The sequence below is a fragment of the Seriola aureovittata genome, chromosome 20 (assembly GCF_021018895.1).
Source record: "Seriola aureovittata isolate HTS-2021-v1 ecotype China chromosome 20, ASM2101889v1, whole genome shotgun sequence".
Taxonomy (NCBI): Eukaryota; Metazoa; Chordata; class Actinopteri; order Carangiformes; family Carangidae; genus Seriola; species Seriola aureovittata.
Window position 1 is genome coordinate 7,524,205 of NC_079383.1, and position 24,046 is coordinate 7,548,250.

The 24,046-nt window shown below is 41.1% G+C and overlaps 1 long non-coding RNA gene across 1 annotated transcript; it reads left to right on the forward strand.

Moving 5' to 3' along the window:
• Nucleotides 1-22,053: 22,053 nt before the first annotated feature.
• Nucleotides 22,054-23,461, forward strand: LOC130161450 (uncharacterized). Its single transcript, XR_008826153.1, has 2 exons — nucleotides 22,054-22,378; nucleotides 23,198-23,461. It is a non-coding gene; the product is annotated as an uncharacterized LOC130161450 (long non-coding RNA).
• The last annotated feature ends 585 nt before the right edge of the window (nucleotides 23,462-24,046 follow it).

Below are 24,046 nucleotides of genomic sequence, written 5' to 3' on the forward strand. Positions count from 1 at the left end.
CCAACTGGGTTTTGTGTTGCTTCCCTTTCCCCTGTGAGCCGGGTTGTAACAGCATATGATAAAATACGCATCATGCATGTTAAATTAAGCCTTGTGCCCCTAAATGTTGTTAAATGTGTATTTCTGCTGTATTTGTAGTGTCCAAAGAGTGTCACACATGTGTCACAACATGTGTTTTCTGCAGTTTTAATTACACTTAGACAATAAGCAGAGAAACATATCAAATCACTGGTTCAATACTGTGTGCCTCTTTCATCTCATATCAATGAAGACACCAAGTTTGAAATATCTTTATTCAGATTTTACACAGGCACTGAGCATTGTATTTTTAGAGTTATAGAGTTTTATTTGACAAATTGTGAAATACAACACAGCCTCTCATCTAAAAATAAGTAATTGATGTTTACAAATATTATTTAATGAATAAAGGGTCACAGCACTATGCAAGTGGTGGAGACAAGTCAGTTCTGGGTGAACAAAAGACCAAAGTTATGGTGTTTAGTCCTAAAAGAAAAGTGAAACTGATATAATTCATCTTATTTTCTACTTTGGAGACACTAAAACTAAAGGCAGATTAAAGTGCCTCTCCAGACATGTTTTAAACTATGTAAAAATACTCTGCTATGATAAATATTTTTGCTTGACAATATTTTCCACACATAAAAATTAAAAAAATATTAAAAACCACTACTACTCTCACTTCCTAATCGAAAAATCTGGATCAGGCCCTATGCCCCACCCAGACTCAGGAGCTAGACAGTTTGTCTTCCCTGATCAGATCCTCCAGTTTGATCAGTCGATCTGTCCCTGTTGTCGCTCTAGCTGTCCGCTTCTGCTGGGTATCATATTCTGCTGTCTTTTCTCTCTGGTTGGGAAATTGGTCTTTCTTTCCTTCCTGAGAGTTCACTCGCTCCTCTGTTACTTTTATCTCTTTTTTTTTTATTTATTTTTTCCGGCTTTTTGTGCCTTTATTGATAGTGCAGTAGACAGAGACAGGAAATGGGGAGGCAAAGAGAGGGGGAATGACATGCAGTCAAGGGCTGTCCGATGCGGGACTCGAACCGGGGCCAACTGCAGCGAGCACTGTAGCCTCTACACATGGGGCGGATGCTCATCCAACTGAGCTACTCAACGCCCCTACTTTTGTCTTTTTGTGTTCGAACTGTCTTGATTTCTTCTTCTGGCATATTTGCTTAATACCGTAGACTAAGATGTCCAAAATGTCAGAGGCAACAGACTCCAAGGTCGGCAGGCATGATCTGTGTTGACCCATCATCAGGCTGAAACTCTGTGGGGAGAACAAGGCTAATAACTTTGCAAGAAGACCCTTCAGTACCTGAAGACAGGAGCCATGAAACTCTGCCAGGTCGCTGCTGACCTTCTTGGAGGACACGTAACTCAAGGACATGTAATAGGTAAGGCTTCATGTACATCAGAATTAGAATGTGCAGATGGCTCAGGCTGGTGGCCAAAGCTCAGCCGCTGAGGGCAGGTCTGCAGCTCTACAGACTCTGAGCATCATTCGCCTACTTTGGAGATGAGGTCTCGCAGGATTCTCACAGATTTGTAAAAAAAAATTCTCTGTACAAATACAAAACATATTTACATACTAGAAAATTCCAGGGAAATTTTGAGTGCCACGGGGGCTACTGCTGGGATGAGTACATGATTTATTTCCAGTGTTCAAAAGTCACCCTGATCATACTCTGGTTTTGAGAAATGTCTTGATATAAAAGACTCTGATATAAAACAATGTCACATCCCTCCATCATGTATTATGTGGGAAATATCTCATATTCTGTGTTGTTTTTTTTAATAAAACAAGAGGCGACATGTCTTCAAACTGGCATTTAAAGGGTTAAAATCCCGAAAACTAATAAACATTTCATAGGTTTGAACAGAACTGAAGTGGTTTAAGAGATATATGCAAAAAAAGCAGAAAATAATATTGATATATGATGATTTTATAGCATTTTCTTTGTGTGTCCTTTTTTGGACGCGAGGAACCCCAGAGGGTACAAAATGTGTTACCAGTGTATAATAGACCTGTAACAGTAACTGACATTAGATTTTAAAAATATGTCAAAAAAGACACTTTCTTGCAGAAATCCATACCTTCAGCTGTAACACAGCCAAAATGATCAGCAAATCAAAAAAGAAAAGTGAAGAAAATGTCCAAAAAAGGACAGAGGGACCCCTGAGGGTTAATAAATCCCATGAACCGCTATTTAAATTACCACTATTATGTTTCTTTCTGTGCTAAATTTAACATTACTGGGGAGGAGAGCAACGCGACTAGAAGTGACAGCAAGAGAGGGCTAGTAGCTTCTCCTCTCCTCTGTCTCAGCAGAGACCGTCACAACTTCATTCACTCTTTTAACAAAACAAAACAAAAAGCAACGAAGGAAGCAGTAAATGGACTTACATATTTAAGACCTAACTAAATGTAATTTAAGACCTTACATGCGGCTAATGTAAAGCTAGCGGAGCTTGGAGAGTTGGTTATCTGGTTGCTAGACGCACGCACGCACACAGGTCAGGAGCTGCCGTTGCCATGGCAATGTGAAAATCTGCCCAGAATTTGGCTTCTACATGGCTTCAAACAACTGCAAATTATGAGAAAACCGTTACTTCTTTTCATAAACCGAAAAGACCGTGCCAGACACTGAAGCCAGAAGTTTCTACAGTCTCTATTTTATTCAGATATTCCTTAAAATGAGTGAGTAAGCTCAGTGCGAAGACAGAGAGAGATTCTTTTGAAAAAAAAAGACGATTACATTAGGTGTCAATGAGAGTGAGACAGGTATTGCTGCCGGACTCGGCACCCCCGTTTAATTTTTGTGCAGACCCTGCCTGTCAAAGTTACATTTTATGAATCCCAACAACTATGTCTACATTTTCAGAAAGAATTATTTGTCTCCTTTTTACGGTTTGGCCGTGAGCTCGAGTTAAAAATAAAAATAAAGGTTATTTTTTACTGCTTCACGCACTCTAGCCAACTGACGCTTTCACTCTAACTTTGAAGAAAAAGTGATTTGCACTCCTCCTTTGAGTGCTCACAGTGTGAAAAGTTTACATGTTATGTAAAAACAGTTCCTGTCTTTTTGAGAGAGCAGAAGTTTTCCTCCGTTTTATAGTTTGAATCACATTTCTACGTGCAGGTATGAGAGAGCTGAGTGACTCAGAAAAAAGGTGCAATTTTGTCGAAAAAAGGTGGGTTTCTAAAGAAAATTCCAATGCATTTCTAATGCATTATTTATTCCCAGTTTTTTGGGAATAATTTTGGGAAAAATTGGAATTTTAACACCAAAAGTGATAGCACCCCTTGCGGGATCAAGACGCACGCTCCGCCCCGAGGCACTAATAAAACAACACACATTAATGAGTGGGCAATTTAATAAATAACAAATAATATTAAATAAATATCCTATGTGCCACACATTAATTTAAATGGATATTGGAGCGTTTTTTTTTTTATTCAAGGTCTTTTTATTGACTTTTCAAATTTTACAGAATACATTACTTTCCAGAAAGTCTTATTTAACATTAAATATAAAATATAACCCCCACATGTCTTGCTCCAACGGAGCCCCATCCCTACAACAGAGGTATTGTACCACGTCGTGGCAAGAAACTTAGATGAAATATCCATACAGGTTAAGTAAAAACAAAGACAACAAGGTTAAAAAAGGACAAAATACAACATACAAAAATAATAAATAAAAATAAACATTGCAAATGACAAATAGGTAAACTATACAGTATAAGGGTCGGTGTTACAAAGCTGCAGCCTCAGTGGTGTCCATTTATTCTAAATAAGCTAAGAATGGTTGCCAGATATCGTGAAATTGCTGAGCACACCCTCTTGTAGAGTAGCGAATTTTCTCCAATGTCAAATGATATGCAAGATCTTTAATCCATAGCTTAAAGGTTGGTGGAAGTTTGTCCTTCCACTTCAGCAGAACAAGTCGTCTGGCTAAAAGAGATGCAAAAGCTATTATATTTTTCGCCTGGCGGCTAAGATGTATATTTTGTGGAGCTACTCCAAATACTGCAATGGTAGCAGAAGGTTCTATGGGTACTTCTAAAATATCAGAGAGAGTTTTAAATATTAATTGCCAGAAATTATTTAATTTTGAACAAAACCAAAACATATGTGCAAGGGTGGCTGGTGTTCGTCCACAGCGATCACACATAGGATTGATGTTGGGCACAAACTTAGCTAATTTTGCTTTAGACCAGTGGAGACGATATAAAACCTTAAGCTGGATGACTGTATGTCGAAGGCAAATTGAAGAGGAATGAATTCTATCTAGAGCTTTCAACCAGATTTCATCAGAAAACTGGATCCCCAGATCTTCCTCCCACTGATTCCTTATCATAGTTAAAGGTTCCAAATTATGCGAGTTTAACAACGAATAGACTTTCCCAATATTCCCTTTCGAGCATGGGTTAAGTTTTAAAATTGAATCTAAAAGAGAACTCGGTGGTTGTGATGGGAAATGATTGAATGAAGCTGATACAAAACTGCGAAGTTGTAAAAATCTAAACGGAAAATGTGATCTGGGGACATTAAATTTTAGTGCCAGTTGTTCAAAGGACTTGAATGTATTGTCCATAAATAAATCATTTATTGTTGTGACCCCACCTCTAGCCCAGACTTCAAATGCTCCGTCTGTAAGTGATGGTTTAAACATGTGATTTCTCACTATAGGAGCGTAGATCGAGAGGTTGTTGAGTTTAAAGGATCGTCTGAACTGTTTCCAGATCTTAAAGGAATGTTTTTTTTAATTTGAAGTATACTTAGATATAGGTTCAGAAAGGGGGAGTTTTGAACAGAGAAGGGCATGTAAAGAAGTGGGGCCACAGGATATGTTTTCGAGTTGTAGCCATTTGGGACCAGTGCCATGGGGTGAAAGCCCCTTCCAATATAACAGAATCCGTATGTTAGCAGCCCAGTAATATAATTGAAAATTAGGAAGAGAGAGTCCACCATCTTGATGGTGCTGCTGTAACACGCTCTTACGTATTCAAGGGTTTTTCTTATTCCAGATAAATCCAGATATCAATCTGTCTATGGATATAAAGAACGATTTCGATAAAAATACAGGGATACATTGAAATAAATACAAATATTTGGGCAGCACATTCATTTTTATTGTATTGATTCTTCCTCCCAGCGATAAGGGTAGTAGGTTCCAGCATTCTAAATCTTGTTTTAGGCGAAGAAGCAATGGAGGGAAATTGGCCTTAAAGATGTTTTTAAAGTCATGTGTGACCCAGATTCCTAAATATTTGAATTTATATGTACTTATCTTAAGGGGAAATGAGTCAAGTGAGATAATTTTGGCTGCAACATTCACCGTCATGATCTCACTCTTTTGTAAGTTGACTTTATATCCTGATATTTTCCCGAAGTCTTCTAGCAGACTGAGTGCTTTTGGTAAACTGATCGATAGGTCGGAAAGATATAAAAGCATGTCGTCGGCATAAAGGGATACTTTATGCTCAAAACCATTCCTCTGTATTCCTTTAATGCCAACTTCACCACGCAGTGCAATTGCTAATGGCTCCACTGCGAGAGCGAATAAAAGAGGCGACAGAGGGCAGCCTTGTCTAGTGCCACGACGCAGTGGAAAGTAGGAGGAGAGATTATTGTTTGTACGGACAGCTGCTAGCAGGGAAGAGTAAAGCACCCTTATCCAAGAGACAAATCTCAAACCAAAACCAAATTGTTTGAGAGTGTAAAAAAGATAATCCCACTCCACCCGATCGAATGCTTTCTCAGCATCAAGAGATATTAATATTTCGGGAATATCGGTTGGGGTGGGATCATAGAGAATATTGTACAGTCGTCGTATATTAAAAAAAGAATGGCGACCTTTGATAAAGCCTGTTTGGTCATCACATATAACCGAGGGCAGGACAGCTTCTAAACGGCAGGCCAGCATCTTCGAAAGAATTTTACTATCTACATTTAAGAGCGAGATCGGTCGGTGTGATCCACATTCTTGGGGATATTTATCCTTTTTAGGGATAAGTGATATGACTGCTTGTTGCATGGTTGGAGGAAGGGAGCCATTAGTAAATGATTCTTCAAATACGGAGAGCAAAATAGGGGCAAGTTGGTTTGAAAATTTCTTAAAAAATTCACTCAGGAACCCATCCGGTCCCTGACACTTCCCATTTTGCATGGAGTTGATAGCCTTTTTAAGCTCCTTTACAGAGAATTGTTCCTCAAGGTCAGCTGCAATTGGGGACGTCCAATTTTCCAAAAAATGAATCAAACAACGACTCGTTTCCAAGAGATTCTGTGGTGTACAGTTTTTCAAAACATTTGTGAAAGCAAGTATTTATCTCTGAATGATCTATGTGCTTAGTGCCCAATTCATCACCTATCTCAGCTATTGTTCGATCTGCCGTCTTTTGATGGAGCTGATGAGTAAGTATTTTCCCAGTTTTTTCACCGAACTCGTATGTCCTACTCTGTGTTTTATTAATAAGGTTTTCAGTGTGTCTAGTTGAAAGAAGGTTAAACTTGGTTTGAAGAATTAATCGCTGTTTGAATAAATCATAAGATGGAGCAACAGCAAGCACTGTGTCCAGATTTAAAATTTCATTTGTTAATTGTTCAAGTCTTACATTGTTACATTTTCTAAGTTGAGCATTGTATGATATGATTTGTCCCCTGAGGTACGCCTTCATTGATTCCCACACTATCGAGGGAGACATTCCTGGAGTCTGATTGTGTTCAAGAAAAAAAGTTATTTCAGTTGAGATATTTAATAATTAACGAAATCTTTATCAGAGTTGAGACGCCAAGGACGATAGTTGGTATGAGAGGTTGGTATTTTAAGAGTCATTCGTAAGGGGGCGTGGTCGGAAATAACTATTGCCTGGTATTCACATTTATTAATTAATGAAAGAAGCCTCTTATCTAAAAAAAAAAATGGTCAATGCGTGAGTATGTCCCATGGACAGGTGAGAAGAAGGAGTAACTTTTAGACGTAGGATTATGAAAGCGCCATGCATCAGATATCCCATTAGTAGTGAGAAATGACTGAATTGTAAGAGCTGCCTTTGATGTAGTCACAGTTCTGGTCAGTAGCGGCGCCAGGATTTTGTGAATGGGTGGGCCTACAGAAAAATGGATGGGCCAATTAAAAAAAGGAAAAACACAGCACCGTGCTGCAACCTGCAACGGCATCCGTGACTCTTCACCTGAGTGGCTCCTTTGTCGATGCCCTCAGCTCAGTGCTGAACTGGACAAGGACCTATAACTCAGCAGATTTCATTTCTCTCTCTTATTGACTACACAAAACATATCCAAACGGAAATATATCTTTGGAGGTTTTGTCTCCCTCCATTTATTTAACCAACCAAGCAACAATGTTACAACTCAGATCGAAACGGGGAGAGAGAGAGAGAGAGAGAGAGAGAGAGAGACGGAACAATTCCAATTAACAATGGGAACATTACTGATTATTTAGATAATGCAAGTTAACGGCTCACAGCTCAGAAATAGATCTATATAACTTTGGCGCTTTTACAGCTTGAGACGGCGAGGTTTGGAGTTGAACACTTTAAAAATGTCACTATATTGCAGTGAAGCGGTCAGTTCCTTTTCGAAAGACAGCAGTGACAAAGAGTTCAGTCTCCCTGTCAGCATTGTTACCCTGGTGCAAGTTTTTATCCTTTTGACAGCTGAAAACAGTCTCTCCACAGTGCATGAGGTCATGGGGAGGGTGAGGAGCGCACAAAGTAGTCCGTTCATTTTGGGGAAGATATCTCTGGGACATGCATCAAGCACCTCAAAAAGTGAGGGAAAATGTTCCTTTTTCTCACCAGAGATGGCTTGTGCCTTTCTTTTGAGCTGCTGCACAAATACGGTGTGCTCTGCATCCTCCACGGGGATGGAAAAGTGCGCGCAGGCTTGCTGGATATGCGCCTTATCACCAAAGGTCTCTGAATGTGGCATGCAGGCAGCAGTAGCTTTCATGAAGCCATATGAGTTGGGCTTGAAACGCGAGTTCAGTTCCATCAGCTGCTTGTCCAGGATATCATTCCATATATTTTGAAGGTCAGAGTTTTGCTGTACATGTGATGATTTGCCCACAGTAGAATCAACATATGTGCTATCTAACCTGGCCGGCAACCTCCTTTTTCGTGGCCCACTGGTATCCCAGCGCACAATCTCATGTTTATTCATCAGCTCATCTGTCAGTGCCATTACTTTATCAAATGCATCATTTTCGTTCCTGAATTTTGTGTAGTTGTCCTTGAGCCCTTCGATCAGATCTATGCAATCTGTAACTGATAATGTGGAAGATTGCAAGCCTTTAGTGGCAAAGTCGCTGACTTCAAATAGCTGGTTGAATGTGATGAGGAGAAACAGAAACTTTTTTGTTTGCATTTGATGCAGCAGTGAGTCGGCTTCAATTTTTGTTTGGCCAGAACTTTCAGAGAATGTGGCCAGGGCCTCCAAAATAGGTCCTAGGAGTGTTAACACTTTACTGACTGCATTTGACCACGAGCTCCACCGCACATCACAGGATTGTTCCAGCTCCAGCGTTTTTTTTCCAGGTCGCATCTGCTTTTGAATTTCCAGAAATTTTGCGTGTCTGTGCGCCCCCGTCATAAAAGTATGCAGGCTATTTATGACATCAAAAAAAGTTGAAATACCAGGGGACACTTTCGCTGCTGTGCACAGGACGAGATTAAGTCTGTGTGAGTTGCAATGCACATATACAGCGTGAGGAAACGTCTTCTTCAAAATCACGTGTACCCCTCCTCTGTTCCCTGACATGACAGATGCGCCATCGAACCCAAATCCGACGCACAGAGCCGGGTCCAGCTGCAGTGGCTCCACCACTTCTAAAATCTTAGCTGATATTGCCTCTGCATTCATGTTGGCCATTTCCACAAATCCCACAGCCCGTTCTTTCATTGCCCCCTTTGTGCAGGTATCTGATGCATACTGCCACTAGCTCTCTTTTTGACAAGTCTTTGCACTCATCTGCTAAAATGGCATAATGTGTCGGGCTCATCATGCAAATCTGATTTTATTTTCTTGATAAGTAGTGATGCAGCGATTTCCAAAATCTCATTTTGTATATCGTGGTGCAGTAGTTTCCCATTGTTAGGTAATTCATCCAGGCGCCTTTTGATTTCTGGGTCATATTTAGAAACTAGATTAAGTAGTTCTAGGAAGTTACCCTTGTTTAAAGTATCTGGGTTTTCCCGATGCCCACGCAATGGGATTTCTTGTTTGGCACAGAACAGGACGAGATCTATTACCACCATAAGATGCTGTCTATTTCTCTCAATGAAGGACTGGCTGGCATCATTGTTCAGTTGGTCAATAACATTTCCCCGTCCTGGCTGATGACTTTGCTTATATCCATCCATTTTACCCAGCGCTGCAGCATGTGCCCTGCTGGCTTTATGTTTGGCACAAAACTCCGAAAAATGTTTCCAGTCTTTGAAATCATTAATAGATCGCTCATGTGCTGCTTCAGGGAAATGACGACAGGGCTTGCAAAACACAGCATCTCTTGAGATGCTATATTCTAGCCACGGGAATTTTGAATACCACTTGGCAGAAAAACTTCTAGCTTTCCCCAATATGTCTGTGGATGGGAAGGAGCTGAGGTTGGGCTGGGTCGCCGGCTCATCTATGCTTGACAGGTCTTAGGGCGCTTGTGCCATGTTTCTGGGTCGGGGAACTTGCGACGTGCTAGGCTGCTGCTGAACCCTGCCTCCTATAACACATAACGCCATCATATGTTACCTTTGTCTGCTGCTGCCAATAGTGTTCCCCCCAGAAAAACGTGCAGACATACAAACAGACAGAGACACTGCCGTTAACATTACTTGCCTTTCTCTTTCCCTTGCTGACATGACTGTGAGGGGATGGATGAAGGAGGAGGAGGATTAGCTTTGCTTTGGGATCGGGGCCGGACGGCTGAACTGGCCTTTAAACTAGCACTTGTATTTAACTCAAGTGGAGTTTCCTCTTCCTCAACACGACGTCTTTTGTTAAAAAAGCCAAGTAAGCTGCTCTGTTTCGCCATCTTAAACTCTGTCCTTCTTTTTTCTTTACCTGTAAAGTTTCACATTTCTTTCTTCCTGACTGTTTGCGCGCAAACTAACGCATTCATTTAATTGGGTCCCATGCTGATGACGCAGCCTGGGGGCGGGCACTCACGTATGATAGAAAGCTGCTGATTGACTGAGAAGTTAGCTTTCACATGAGCTCAGCTAAAGCTGGCAATTGGATGAACATTTTAATCAAAAACATATTCTTCTGATTGGCTTGAATGGGTGGGCCTGGCTCAAAATGGGTGGGCCCGGGCCCATTGCTGGCACCGCCTATGGTTCTGGTTGAGCTGTGGTCTAAGGTAGGTGATAACGCACAATTCATATCACCCCCCAGAATAAGATGGTGTGTCCATATTTGGAAGCTGGGAGAAAATTTTTGTGAAGAATGAGCTGTCAACCCAATGCGGTGCATAAATATTAGCCAGAATAACTGGCATGTTGTACAGTCTGCCAACCACAAATATGTAACGACCAGAACTGTCTGTCTGAACCTTTGACATAACAAAAGGGATGTTTTTATTTATAATAATTGCTGCGCTCCTGGACTTGGAATGAAAGTTAGAATGGTACGCCTGACCTATCCATCCTCCCCTAATTTTTTTTAGTTTTTCCAAATGAGATAATACTTTTTTATGTTTAACACAGATATTAAGAGATTTGACATTCCAGCTTATAAAGGTTACATCACAACTGGCTGATCTGTTTGGAAAGTGTAAGTTAGTCATGGTCTCAATTAAAAGAAGAAGAGATTGACTGCATATTATGTTTTAGCGGACTTGAGTTATTTGCAACACCGAAAAGACCTGACAATAAAAATAATAAGAAAAAAGAAAAAAAGAGAATCAAGAAAGTCTGGTACAGTAAGTTCCCAACCCCTGTCACCTAACAGAACAAGGTGACTCTTAAACCCCCCGCAATAGTATCCACACATTCAAGTGTTTACTGGGTTCACTAGCACCAACAGACAAGGCCCTACTGAGTATAATAAAACTTAAGGCACATTGAACAACAAGTTGGAATATCAGAATATTTCGGCCAAAATACACTATTCTATGTATATAGAGAAAAGACATTTGTATTTAGGCTCAGTCTTATTCACTGGTCTCTACTGGAATAAATCCAGTAGCAGCACTGCCATAACAGTATCAGTTTACTCAACACTTGTCTATGGATAGGAATGTCAGTCATAGATGAGTAATTTATCATCCCCATAATATTAAGATTAATTCAACAAGAAGAGGAAAAACTCAGCCCAGCGTCACCGTTTCATTGCTTAGAATAAACAAAAAATAAATTAGAAAAAATTAAAAAATAAAAAAATAAAATAAAAATCACATACTGACCAACCTAAGCTGCATGGCTCCGTAAACATAAGTATCGTTTTAGGACAAAATGAAAAACAGAAAATGGCTAGTAATAAGTACTGCCGATGTTCATCCTTCTCCCTTTAAGGTAGTTTACCGCTGAACTGATACTACATGGGACCTTTGTGGTGTCTTGACATAGAGGTGAGACAGAGAAGAGCTAAGAGAGAATCATATTTGGTATTCATAAAAAAGGATAGGATGTCACATTTTGGCCAACTATAACGGTAGGTCTACACTATTATGCATGTAAAGAATGGAGAAATAAGAGAGAGAAAAAGTGTAAGTAAATAAAAAGGAGCCTATACTCCAAATTTGTCTTTCTTATGTCAGCAAAGGTGATGATACAGTTATAAACACAGGAAGGTGTCCTCTCCACATGTATCTTATTCCTTCTAATACACTGGTACCAATTAATTAAATAAGAGGTAGATGGCTTTTGTAGTCACAGTGCTGGCTGCTTACTCACCGAGTGACAACATCAGCATAGCTGGCGTGAGTTTAAACCCCCTTTACTTCAATCATGGTTAGTTCTCCGGTACTTCTTGTAGGATTTTGGTTTTCACATAAACCATGGCGTCCTCCGGATTCTGAAACTGTCTCTCAGTGCCGTTATACGTGATGCGAAGTCGCGCTGGGTAGTTGAGACCGTACCGGATGCCATCTCGTCCACGGAGCAGCCGCTTGACTTCCATAAATGCAGATCTGGCTTGTGCAACACTCGGTGGAAAATCCGGGAATATGGAGATGGCGGTTCCCTTGAACTGGAGAGGTCCGGACTCCCTGGCACGGCGAAGCACCTCGACGCAGTCTTGGTAATAATGTATCTTCGCCACAATGACACGGGGCTTACCGCCTGGTCTTCTAGCCTGAAGACCCCTGTGTGATCTGTCCACCAATACATCCTTGTCCAGGTGCAGAACTTCTTTCAGGAGTTTGGAGACTGTTCCTGGAGTACTGGAGCCGGGGGTCTCTGGCACATTCAGTATGCGGATGTTGGAGCACCTCATCCTCCCCTCCATATCCAGGCATTTCTCCCGCAAGCTGGTTACCTCCGTCTCGAGTTTGCCCATCTTTGTTTGTAGTGAAGTCACATCGTCCGAGCAAGATGATAATCCCCGCTCCATTACCGATATGGTTGTTTTCATCTTCTCCACCTCAGAACGGATTGTAGCAGTGTTGTTAGCCACCTCCGTTTTTACAGCGTGTAGCTCGGATTTAACAGTTTCAAATTCCTCAGCCAGCACATTCTTTAACTCCGACCTGAACAGCCGGGCGATGTCGTCTTTAAGCGAGGCGAGGATTTCGGCTTTAAGGTCCGCCTCTTTCATTTGTTCACCTGGCCGAGAGGGGCTGCTGCTGCCACCGGTGCGGTTTTAGACCCCGCAGTAGGGTCGAACTTGTACTTCCGCAAATTGTTGGCCATTGAAGTGTTAAAACCAAAACTGAACCGGCAAAAAGTTTAAGTAAACAACTTAAAGCAATATTTTTTTTAACTTTTTGTGGGTATACGGTGCCTTAAAAAAACTTTTTAAACGGATTTCAGCAGAGCTCGTCAAACACACAGCCTACTCCATTGCTGGCTCTGCGACATCTCTAACAGATAAGGTTGTGTTAATAATAGGAGGATTAAAAGTCGTGAGTGCCACAGGAGGACAGTAGGGGGGCTAGTGCTGCAGATAGTGGGCTGGGATGACGGCTACCCCACCTATTTGGATGAAATCCGAGGACCTGTTCCAAAACAAATTAAAATTGTCAATAAAAACAAAACCATTGACTCTACAGGCCAACTGGAGCCAGGAGTTCTAAAGTCATTTTTTAATTTTTTTTAACCTTCTCCTGGACCTGTTTCGCAGTGTGGAAAAAAAAAGGTACCTTTTTGGGGGTCGATCAATTACCCCAGAACTAAATTTAGACCCTGGTTCCAGCGTCTCACCTGCTGTTGTTACTCTAAAGCTCTTTCTTGCTCTCAGAGTCAATATCAATCAATATCAATACATTTTTTTCTATTGATATTGATTGCATGGCTGCATGGGTGGCTGTCAGTTGAACTTTGACCGCGGTGCCTGAGCTAGCTCGCTAACAGTCATGGCGCCAGCGCTTTCAGAGCACAGTGGTGCCGTTACCGCGTTTTGTCTGAAAACAGTTGCCATGAATGAGAGAGAGAGAGAGAGAGAGTGCAAGTGTGTGCGTGTGTGTGTGTGTGTGTGTGTGTTCTGGTGAGATTCTCATTTCTTTACTTCTGACATACTTCTTACATTGTTTACATCATAACACACTCAAACCAAGTGACACCAAGTGTCAATAACAGTCAAAGAATTAATTAATCAAAACAATTATTTTATCTGTATGTGAATAGAACATAGGAACAATTCTGAACATTTCTGCCCGTCAGCCAGTAGATGAAGCTGTTTACCAAGCAGCTCCAGCTTATCTGTGGCTTTCCACAACTCACACAATCCTCAGTATTCAGTATGAGTGTATGCATGCATGCATGCATAAAGCTAAGGACAACCCCTCCTACATACTACATTTGATTTTAATGCTATTTGAATTTATTTTCTAGTAAAAACTGACAATAATGCAACGTGTCTGTTTGACGTCGTCATTAAATGTAGAAGAAGCTGTGACTTCTCCTGGAAGCTCCTCCAATGACTGTACATCGGACTGACAATCTCAGATGAATGAGATTTAGAGAATAAAGTTGTGCACTTCATCAGAGCACTTCAGCAGGTAAACACTGAATTCAATACAGATTCTTCCAGTAAAACAAATAAAAGAGTCAGAAGGAGGAGGACATACAGTACTTTTGCCCTTTAATTCTCCTCCTTCTCTGCTGACTGTTGTTTGTTCTTTCTCTCTTATGTTCTTTCTCGCCTTCTTTCCTGCAGCCTCTCTGCTGCCTCTGCAGTGGGTTCTCTCTCTCTCTCTATCCTCCAAGCTCTCTTCATCTGAAAGTTGCATGGCCGTCGATGGTCTGAAGCAAAAAGCAGCTGTTTCATCCCGATGGAGAGCTTCCATTATGTTTCTCTTCCTTCTCAACCCTGCATCTCACTTCATCTCAGGTTAAACAGAGCAGTTAACTGAACACTAATGTGGCTTTTTCATGATTTAACCAGTCACCTTTCCTGTTCCCCTCATTTTCTTTACATACTGTATCTACACCTCTCTATCGGGCTAAAACAGTGACTGTAAAATGTTAATATCAAAAATAAAATTTGGCATTAAAAACAAAATCTGAACTGAAAAAGTGTTTTTTTACACTGTCGGTACTCCCTCAGTGCCACTGGTTTTCAGTTTCAACTTTCTGTCACTGTTTTGCTGTAAGGGGTGGGGTGGGCTTGACTGGAGGGGCGAGGAGCGCATGATCTACACATAATCTGCATATAATTTGCATACTAAGAAATTGCGTCACTCTGGTTGAACCTGCCGTCCACTCACTTACTTGACCGCATATGTAGACCATGGCCTCAACTAGTTCACCTGGAACTCCCAAGGCACAGATAAGTCTGTTTCTCTCTGCTGCTGTTTCTGTTGTTTTTTCACATAAAACCAGGCATTGAAGTTAATTTATAACGGACGTTATGCTGTTTTGAGGGAGCGCTAGTACAGCACTTATTCACCAAATACACATACACACTGATAGGCTTAATGTTACAGATTTTAGCTTTCCCTGGAGTGGTTTGTAAGCAAGAAAAATGGTTCTTGGTGTTCAATCACCCTTGCCTCCCTTGTGTCTGTTTAGTCTCTGTGTCGATTCGTCTGCAGTTGTTATCCCCTGTATACCAATTAAGTCCTTGTCTTCCTCGTGCTGTGGCCTGCTGTTATTCTCCCCTCTGGTATCTGTTGAAGTTCCTTGTGTTATGTTATTATCCCCTGTGTTTCCTCGTGCTTCGGCTTCTGTTTAAGTTCCTTGTGTTACCTCGTGCTTTGGCTTCCTGTTTTGGTTCGTCCTCTTTTTCCCTGTTTAGATTTTGAGTTTCGTAAGTAGTCACTTTTTGTTATTAAAACATTTTGCACTTACACCCTTGAGTTGGCTGCATTTTGGATCCAGCTTACCACAAACCGTGACAATCTCCTCCTGCACTGTTTGTTTGGGGGGTTGCCCTTGCCGATTAAGCTGCTCATGTGTCGGCACTGAATTGTCCTGCGCTGGGGTTGGACGCTGCTGAATATTTTGCGTGAGTACATTTATGAGACCTTGTGCTGCGGCGATTGAACTTATAACGTCCGTTATAAGTTAACTTCAACGCAGCCCGGTTTTATGTGAAAAAACAATACCAATGCCAATACTTGGTTCATTGCCAGTACATGTTTTTCCAAAGTGTTTCAATGCCACTGTTTCCTTTTTTCAGTTGAGATTGTTTTCAATGCCAAATTTTATTTTCAATGTTTTACTGTCACTGTTTTAGCCCCATACCCACCTCCTCAGTCTGTTTGTTTGCTCTCTCTCTATGGTCCATTAGCAGCTGTCTGCAGACAGTCTGTTGATGTGTGGAGTGTGACGTCTGGCAGAAATTCACCATATCTCTGACTCAACAATTACAACAACTTACTTTTAAGTTACAGAAATACTTCTAATACTTACTGCCTAACATGCCTGTGAGGTTTAGAATAGCTATGGCCGAGGTTGTGAACAAACTGAATGCAAAGTAAATCTTTCCCTAATGTTATTTGCACGAATGTCAACTCTGGAGATTTATTACAGTCTGTGTTTATTCAGCCCAAAGAGCCAAAGTACTGACAGAGTAGCCTATCTAGCAAAACAATACTCAATTCCGAGCACAGCATTTCCAATAAACTAAGCACTGATGCATGCAGGAATTCATCCTCTTCTTTTGTATGATTGACTTCCTTTTTTGTCTCTATTAGATTTCATTGAAGCAGAAGCCTGACAGGACTTGCTGTTTGCCACAGAATGAAATTGAATGTAAACAAATATCTGCTGCTAAACAAAGTAACGTGAGAGTCTTCATCACAACTTCCTTTACTGTAATAATTAGACAAGTTTTTGTGTGGTTTTCATTATGTTTTAGGATGACTCAAAGATGATTGTTGGTTGGTATAACGTCTTTTATAGTGAATCTTGTATGAATATAATCAATGGCAATGTGCAACTGCATGTTGCGGTTGAAACATTAGACTGACGAACAGACTGTTTGATCACCCTTTGTTCAGAATGTAAACTCGTTTCAGCCTGTATCTACGATTGGCCTGATGTGTTTGGTTTGTACAGTGTTCAGGATGGTTTGTACCAAAACGGTTTTATTAGTTGAGCCTGGCATCTCATCTACCACAAGGAAGAGTTGTGGCGATTCTTTAAGATGGGTGGAAACTGTTGTCTTTGGGGCCAGAAAGGATGCCAACCCTGAGCTTGAGAATTAATAACAGTGTGCCTCATTATTACTCCCTGAGTAGGAAATATATTTGCAAATCTTTGACCGAAACCTCAATCATGTGGATTTAGACTTCCTCAGTGTGAAACAGCAGGAGTGTACCACTAAGCCTCAGAACAGAGCTCAGCAGCTAATGGAGCGTGGAAGTTTGGCTCTTTTCCAAAGAGTGTGAAGTGTTTGCAAATTACGTTTTTTTTTTTTATTTCTAACATGTACTGGTCAAAACTGAAGTCACATTGTCAAAAGTCTTCACACAGTCAGTGAAACAGAAGTCTATTTGGACCAAACTGTGAATAATTTTTCGTTGATTTCACTCAAAATGCATTCAATTACCACATTTTCCAAAATCCTTGAACTCTTTTCTCATTCATATTCCACCAGCAGCAAAACACTATATATTTGCAGCACATTTTTCAAATGCCAGCACACTGTTTTCAGAACTATTGAAAACACATGCAAAACAGAATGATGGCAAATTTCATGCATTTCTGCAGTAACCATACTGAAATATATAGAAAAACTTAGCAGAATATTTACGAACTCAAACAGGGTACATACACAGGTATGCATAATTTAGAGTAATTAAAATTGTGGATTTACTACATTGTGGAGAGTAATGGAGATGGAAGTCAGGCAAACTGCACATACATTCATCTTTGCGGATTTAGCTGGATTCAACCTGGCAAAAACTAGAATCCTCACAGTGCTGCATAGTGTTGGGACTCAGTCATTCAATAGACCAAATGTTTCTTTGCTCCACTGGACAAAGGAATTCACACCCCACAGTTCCTCACGGTTCACACCTGGGGATGACCCTTCCCCCCCATGGACCCCACTGGCCAGCCAGTGTGGGCCAGCGTGTGACATGTGACCCCCTAAGGTGTCACAAACAAAACCAGTCTTCTAGACCCCTTCTCTCTCTCTTCCCTTCTTGGCTTGCTCTGGAGAGCAGCTCCAGCCCTCTCCTCTCGGTTCTTCAAAGGGCAACAAGGCCCCAGCCCAGGTCAGCTCTGCTACCTGAGAAACTAGCTCTCTCGCCGGCCTGCAACCAGCAGCCTGCAAACACTCTTCTCCTCCACAACAGCGACCTGCTTCGGATTAACTGTGAGTGAACCAAATCCTCTTCAGAATCAGCGGCTACAACACAAGGCCAGCTGATTTTCCAAGCAACAGGAGTCGTAGCAGAGTTAGCATGGAACAGCTAACTCTGTGAGGGGAACAAAGGAGATACCAGCAAGCAACACAGCCAGACAGGACTTTATTCCACCAGGAAACCCCCCAAACTCACTGGACTTTACAAGACACTGGAAAGGACCTCTTTGCTTGTTCCAAGGATTGGGTAACGTTAACGGACTGGGCCTTACCTCTCCCAGCACAGCATAGCACCGCATAGCTAATCAGCAGAAGTCTTAACTTGTTAATGTACTTGTTGATTGATGTCTTGTTGTTGCAATGTTTGCTTAGGTTGTGGTCAGTCATACAGTTAATCGAGTACTCGTATGTTCACACACATAGCAGTACGTCTCAGTCCTAGAACCTGCATGAAGGTAACCTTCCCCCTCTAACCTGGTACCTTTAGATTACATGAGCTAGGCTAACAAAGAAACTCACACCTCCCCTCTCACACACACTAGGTGGTCTCAGCGGCCATTTTAGTAGTTTCTTTGTTTACCGCCATCTTTGTAGTCTTCTTTGTTCAGGTCATGTGGTCACAGTGACCACTTTGAGTCGGCCATCTTGCCTTTGTCTGTGTCCCCACAGACACACACACACATACACACACACACACACACACACACACACCTGTATATGCTAGATTAGACATTGTACTTTACTCTGCTCCATTGTAAATAAATGCCTTTTTAAGTATAACTACTGGTGTGTTTAATGTTGCACAAGCGTGAATATTGCCAACCTCTACTCGGTAGAATTCCAATCCTTCAACTGTAACTTACTATTGATTTGGTAATTTGGTTATAGTTAGTAAGCTAATGATTAATCAGAGTTCCAGAATAATTGTAATAAATTGAGACTAAAAGCATATTGGCTATTTTGCCTATTAGTTTAGGCTGGTGCCCCGTGAACTTTAATTCATTTTAAAGTTATTCTTTAATATTAATATTTTTAATATTAATATTTTCTTAATTTGTGATAGCCAATAAATTGATAAACAACCGAAATCTAACATATTTGGTGTCCAGCTCATGAGGTAGAGTACTGTTAACATAATGGTGCCGCCCGGGTGAGGCCGAGTACTAATGATGCCCCCGTGTGAGGCCGAGTAATAATGATTTCCAGTTACTAATAGAGCTCAGACCCAACAATAGTATGACTTATTATACTATACATGTTTTGGATGTTTTTTGTAGTTATGTTTGAGTGAGTTTTGAGGTGAGATTAACTGTTTGGCTGAGATGCATGTTAGTAATGCGGACTGTATGAAGAGTTTTGAAAAATTGACTTCAGTATTGACCAACGCTTGTTAGCAATTGAAAAAACTGTAATTCGGAGCAGCATTTTGTGGTTTGCTGCTTTTTTTATTCTCCTAAATTCAATTTTTACTAAATCAGTAAGGGCTGACAAAACTAGAGTGCATATTGGTAATGAAGAGCATGATAAATTATATTATCTACTGCACTAATGTCCCTCAAGGGTGTTGTCAGTTTGTTGGTCGGCCACTTTGTTCCAGGCTGAAACATGTCAGCACCTATTAGCAAGATGGACTCAAAACACGGAAATTCATGATCTCCAGAGTATGAATCCTACTGACATTGGTGATCTTTCGACATTAGTGGTTTCTTATGAAGTGTGTGTAGATGTGAGTATGTGTGTGTTTGTTGAGAGGGCAACAGGTGTTTCCCCTTTTTTTCAGCTTTTCTGATATCAATAGCATACACACACACACACATCCAGATTTTGTCCATTATTTTTAGCAGCCTGACTCACAGCGTCCTCCATTGTTTAAGGTGAACACTTCTGTACAGATCTGTCCATGAGCTCTGATAAAGCCTGAAAAAGTCTGTTCTTATTCCTGTTGCACATCTTGTGCTATTTTAACATGGCCTTAACTGGGACAATGAGCAGTGTTCTCTTCCTCTCCAAACAAAAGATCCCCTGTAACTCCAGTTCCAGTGGAACAGCATGAGTAGAGAGTAAATAGGTCCTGCGTATAAATGCTGATAAATTACCATTATATAAGGTATAACACCTTGTTAGTATCTTTTGTTTTTTGTTTTGACCAATCAGCCCCCTGAGAATAATTACATTATTGTATAGAACGGTTTAAAGATGAGACATGTGCAGGTAGCACACAATATTACTTTATAAAGTGCAGAATCAGTGGAGTAACAACATGAAGATGCTTCATTGGAAGGGACTCAGCACGGGAGAACACTCAGCCATCACTCCTGACACAGATACAGCAGATGCAGCAGTAATTTCCACAGGACGGGTGACTCAGTGCAGGCACGTGCAGGTCAGCCATATTTAGAAAGTCTGGTAATGGCTTTCTAGTCTGTCCAGAACCTCCCAAAGACTCGCCCTGGCCAGAGAGGACAGGAAGAACAGTCTGAGCTGCAGAAGGCTAAATATCAAAGGAAACAGGAACAGGTCTTTGTAAAGTTCCAGGTGCTGCTGTTAATGCTTCTACAGTCTGACTAACTTTTCCTCCGAACACAGTTCACAGACTGAATCATATCCTCTATATGAAGGAAGAGGAAGCTTTTAAAGTGGTAGTAAGTAATTTATGAGCTCTATAGGACCAGTAGGAATTACAGACTACTTCAGTAGTCAAATGCTTTTGTTGTGTTGTGACTGGCAGAAGCTTGTGCACTTGTGTCCAGCCGAACGTGGCCACTAATTTTACAAAAGCACCATGGTGTGAGAGGTTTGTGTTGGTTTCCATCAGCTGCCTTCTCTGCTGCTGCACAGTTTCTTGTGGGAACATCCCAATAAGAAGCCAAACCTCACTCCACTAGTGAGTTCACTGCTACATAAATGATGTTCAGTCTATGCCTAATGACTGTGCAGCCTCATTAAGCTGGGGCAGGACATAGACTCATAACCCTGACTAATTGAAATGAGTTTTCTCTGAACTTCAAAGAGCCCAGAGACTCAGATAAAATCTTCACTAAGATACATACCGGTGAGCTCTGACTTTTCCTCCTGCTAAGAAAGCTCTCACATCTCCATAGGCACACAGAAACAGTCCATTTAAGCTATTTATGAACAAGATGAACTCTTCATACATCCTTGACAGTCAATCTGCCTTTCGTGATGCTCCTTAAATCCAGAGCGTGAACTGTTTCGGATTTCATGTAAGAATGAAGCTTGATGAGATGGTGCTTAGTAAGTGAGTGTCTTCTCAGCCACATCTTTATTCCACTTACAGAGAGTGCTGAACTTGTTGAATTTACTCTGGTCATGCATTATTTTATATATATTTTTTATCCTTTTTGTTCTTTATACAGTCGTCAAATGCAATCACAACTAATCACTATCATCACACTACATATGAGTTGCAGACTGCAAATAATACGATTCAGTGATTCAGCTATTAAACTTTTTTATTCAATCATTTTGAATTCTATAATACACTAAGTTGCCACTCTGTTGGGTACACCAGTAGAATCTAATGCAGCTACTTTACCATAAATTATGTTTATAAGTTGTCAATTAATAACTGAGCTCAGAGTCAAAGGTGCTGGTGGAATGGACAACACTATACTCACAGCAGTTTCTAATATTCACACACACACAAGGTAGTGGGAGTTTTATAACCTCTGACTATAATGACGCCAACTACAACACTGACTATGAGGTCAGTGTTAAACACACAACAAAACTATATGGCAGCACTGTTGTGTTGGACTGTATTAGACTGTAGAGGTGAACCAAATTAATTTTTTATGTGCAATGTTAAACAAGAAGAGTCTACATTTGGTTTGGATCTGGAGGAAAAGATGACATATTGCTGTATCGTAGTTCCACAGTTAAATGACTGACATGACAGGGATTGATTGGACCATTCTGTCTTCAGAATCTAGGTGGGATATCAGATTCTGGTGTCAGTTCAGTGTGTACATGTTACGGTTCCCAGAATGTGGTACCACAGTAACAATGTATAAATCTGTGAAATACAACAACAACAACAATGAGCAACAGCAATGAAGACAAGAGTTTTCAGATCGTCATATAAGTCTGTATTCAAATTCACAACAAAATATTTCAAACATTACATTTTCTGAGTGTCAGTCTCTGTCCCAGTCCATTAATAACTGTTAAAAGTCAGTGCGAATGTGGCAGCATAGTCTATGCGTTGCATATAATATACCTTGAATGCACCCTGATGGCCTGATAGCCTATCCGTGAGCAGGGGCCCGTATTTAGGACGGCCCTCTCCCCTGCTCTTCCGTTTTCCGCATCACTTTCGTTAAGAGGCCGGCTCCCTTTTCACCACAGCGTGTGTATGGCTGTGTGCTGCTCCGTGCCGCTCCTATGTGCTCCCGTTTGGCTGTGGTAAGTGTCCTCTCTCTCTGCGTTGTGGTGTTTGCATTCAGACGGCTAATGCTAGTGTGGTCATAGGAAATGCTGATGTCCGGATCTGTCCCTCTCGTCTTCCTCCTGTATGAGTGTGTGTGTGCGCGCATCCATTTCTGCTGAAGGCATGGTCTCTGTTGCAACTGCATCATTTTCAGCTTAATTGAACAGTGCTAACAATATGTTTTGGTTAGGTGAAACCACAGATCGGACTCCTGCTGCTTTGTCTCGGCTCTATTTCCAGCTTGCTTCCCGCTTTTTGCCTGCTTTGCTGTTGCTGCTCTGTTGCTTTACCTGCTGCTTGGGTGGCGTTTCGACTGGTTGCAGCTCTCGACGGACCTTTTTAAAGCTATTGGCTTTTCAAAATAAGACTTGTTGCTGCAGTCTACCTGAAGCCGTCAGGTTTCCCACAGTACCTCTGCATGGCATTGCTACGCATGTTTGGACCGAGCTTGATTTCCCCTTTTACTGATTTAATTGTATGAGTAAGGTGTGGGTAGTATAAATTAAACTTGGGTTAATTACTTAGGTTATTAATTTTTGTTTCTTTTCTTTGGGTTCCTTCGATTAGTGTTAACTTGATTTCCTTTGTTTTTCTCATGTTAAATGATATTTTGAATTGTGTATTTTCTTTGAATTAGGTATTTTGTTTTGATTTCAATTGGGAAGTTATCAATTAGAAGGTTTTTTTTAGTTCTTTGTACATCTGTTTTCTAGGTTTAACCTGCCCATTAGTTGTTGTTTGTTTCCTTTGTTCTGAGTTGCAACTCCCCTAATTATATTTTATCCTTGTTTCAGTTGTCGGAGGCTGGTGGTGGTGGCAGTGTCGGTGACTGGTGGTGGTGTCCCCTCATTTGATGTGCTGTGCTCCCTGGTGTTGGTTACTTCAAAGTGTGTGGGTGATTTATTTCTATTTATTTATTTTGGGTGAACCACTCCCCGTTCACTAATACCTGTCCACCTGGTAAGCCTCTGCTCCTGATTAGTTGCCCTTTTTGTGTGAATGATTTTGATTATTTATTTTAAATGACTGCAATAAAAGATATATTTTTATACCTTGAACCACGTCTTGTGCCAAGTGAATAGAGCGAACCTGTGTGTGTCCAGTAGTTAAAACCAAAATTCCCTGGGTGAAATTCCCAGGGTGGCGTTGTCGTGCAACCGTGTAAATTTCTCAAACATATTTGACATGTTAGTGTGAGCATCCTCCCTACCCTCACCACATACACAAAGGAAGAACTCATGGCTTTAAAGTTTACCAGATATGGAGTTAAACAACCAATACCGGCTAAGCTGAAGAGGCTATACCGGGGATGCAGTGCCGGGGCTAAGCCAAAGGCTGGAGGATGGAAATATAAGCCTTTTCTACCATCGATCCTCATGGGAAATGTCAACTCCCTGGCTAACAAGTGTGATGAACTGGAGGCACATGTGATGAACCAGTTAGCACATCGTGTAGTCTCATGTGTTTTACGGAGACCTGGTTAAACAACAACATTCCCGACTGTTGTGTGGATTTATCCGGCTTCACTGCAGTACAAGCGGACGGAGATGCCGGAGCAAGTGGAAAGAATAAAGGTGGAGGACTGGTTCTGCTTGTAAACAATAGATGGTGCAACCCCCGGTCATATCACAGTGAAGAAGGAG